General features: G+C 47.0%; 1 non-coding gene across 1 annotated transcript; it reads left to right on the top strand.

Moving 5' to 3' along the window:
• The first annotated feature begins 2,188 nt into the window (after positions 1 to 2,188).
• On the top strand, positions 2,189 to 2,261 carry TRNAT-UGU. Its single transcript has one exon. It is a non-coding gene; the product is annotated as a tRNA-Thr (tRNA).

Genomic DNA, 2,261 nt, shown 5'->3' with positions numbered 1-2,261 from the left:
GACCTTGAGTTTGATTTGGGGACAGAACATGGCCTCCTCCCAGGAGGAGAGGACACGGGACAGTGATTCCAAGGAGAGGGCGAGAGAGGGTGGAAGCGCTGTCCCTCCTACATCCTCCAGCCCCAGGGCTGCAGCAGACTCATCTGAAGAGAAAGAGGGCAGGAGTGAGCAAAGGAAACTGTCCTTTAAAAGCAAAAAGAACATAAGCCAAGGGATGCTGCTGAGACTTCTATTGTCCATCTCGTCCTCTCCCTCCATCCAAACCGGACCCCAGGATGCCTTCCCTCTCTATCACGTTTGTTTCTGGCACTTCACAATTTCCCCTAGCACTTTCAAGTTCATTGTTGGGTTGAATCCCCCAGACTGCTCTGAGATAGAGACAAAATGATCACCTCCATTTCACAGGTGGTAAGTGCTAAGTGGGCTATAAAGCCCCGTCTGGAGGGGATAGGGAGAAGGAGGAGGGGACGCAAGATTCAACAGAAAACCCTCCCAGACTTTTTCTCCTGAGGCCGTGCTACACAAAAGCCGACTGAAGTCTATAAAGGGTGTTCGCCCTCCTTAGCTTTCCTTCACCTTGTCCTTTCATCTTTATAGCCTTTATCCTACAGATCACAAGTTAGAACTGAGAGGAGAGGCTCTGTTTTTCTATCACATCTCTCCTCCTGCTGGGAGGTGCTGGGGATTCATCATTTGGCCTGGGGAAGGGGTGGGGGCAGCAAGTGAGAATCGCTGGTGAGGTCTGCTAACCAGAGGCAGACCGGGTCAAGGGAATGAAGGAGGCCTTGTTTCTGCCTTAACTGAATGCCCGGCTGCATTTGTTCCTGAGAAATTGTGTTCCCTCAAAATTCTTGGGTGCAAGCCCTAACCCCCAGTAGCTGAGGGTGTGACCAAAGTGAAGACAGAGTTGTCATAGAGGCGATCAAGTTAAAGCGAGGTGGGCCCTAATGCAATAGGACTGGTGTCCTTATAAAGAGGGGGGATTTGAAATGACATGCATGGAGGGAAGAGGATGTTAAGAAACACAGGGAGAAGCCGGCCATCTACAAGTGCCAAGGAGAGAGGCTGGGATGGGTCCTTCCCTCAGAGCCCTCCAAAGGAAACAACGCTGCCCATGTCTTGAATAGGACTGGTAGCCTCCAGAACCATGAGACAATGCAAAATGTGTTAACAAAACTCCAGCTTGGGTGGGGAGGCAGGGGAAGTGGAACTGAGATGAGAAACCTTCTCCCCAGGCACTTTCCCAATCTCTCCTGGCTTACGAAACAAACATAGATGTCAGTCATTCAGCATTTATTGAGCACCTACTATGTGCTACACACTATTCTGGGAATAAAAGAAAACCCTTAGGGCTCAAAGAGCTGACACTCTAACACGGAGAGACAGAAAAGAACGATAAAGCACATTATCTAGTAGGAAAGAAGGTTCACCTAGTATGGGGTAAAAGGGACAGGATAAGGACGATGGTGCAGTTTCAAATAGAGGATCAAGAAGGGTTTTGACACTCCTAGGAGGGAAGGGAGAAAGGCCTGCAGACCACTGGGCTTCATGGCCTTCATTCTGTCCTTCCTGCCGGAATGGGTTACGCTGTCACTACAACTTCATTCCTTCCGTAAACAGTTCATTAAGCAAAAAAGAACGAGGCACAGTTTCATGATCCCAGTCATTAAAAGAGCAGAGACGGAGCTTTACTTATCCACCCTATCTCCAAAGTCTAGAGGGATTCGAGTATTCAATAAATACTGTTAAATCAATTAATTCATCCATAATCAATAGCATATTTAACTTATGAGAAGCAAAAACACCCCCCATAACTTCCCAGTAAGTAAGAAACTTGATACAATGTATCATATAAACAATGGCTCTGGAGGCTTTTTTCACATATAAAAGAACCACTCAGAATAGGATCAGAACATGATTTCATTTTTGCCTTTTCCCTTCCAGCCCTTGTCTGTATGCATAACTTACGCAGGTACGATTTAGTGTTTTGTAATCCTAAACATAGGACTTTGACATTGGGCGGAGGGGTGAGTAGTGCTTGTCATATTGTAGTCATTTTTCTCTAGCATTTCATAGTCTTTACGATTATCACTGATAATGGACGCATGAGGTCAGTTGTTTTCAAACTGCCAGCTAAAGCAATATTGCTTCCAATGTCCCTGAACTAGAGCAAACCAGGTAACGGGTAGGCTCCATAGCTCAGTGGTTAGAGCACTGGTCTTGTAAACCAGGGGTCGCGAGTTCGATCCTCGCTGGGGCCT

The sequence above is a fragment of the Ursus maritimus genome, unplaced genomic scaffold (assembly GCF_017311325.1).
Source record: "Ursus maritimus isolate PB19 unplaced genomic scaffold, ASM1731132v1 scaffold_2, whole genome shotgun sequence".
Taxonomy (NCBI): Eukaryota; Metazoa; Chordata; class Mammalia; order Carnivora; family Ursidae; genus Ursus; species Ursus maritimus.
The sequence above is the reverse complement of the archived record's forward strand: the minus strand, read 5'-3'. Positions and strand labels throughout refer to the sequence as shown.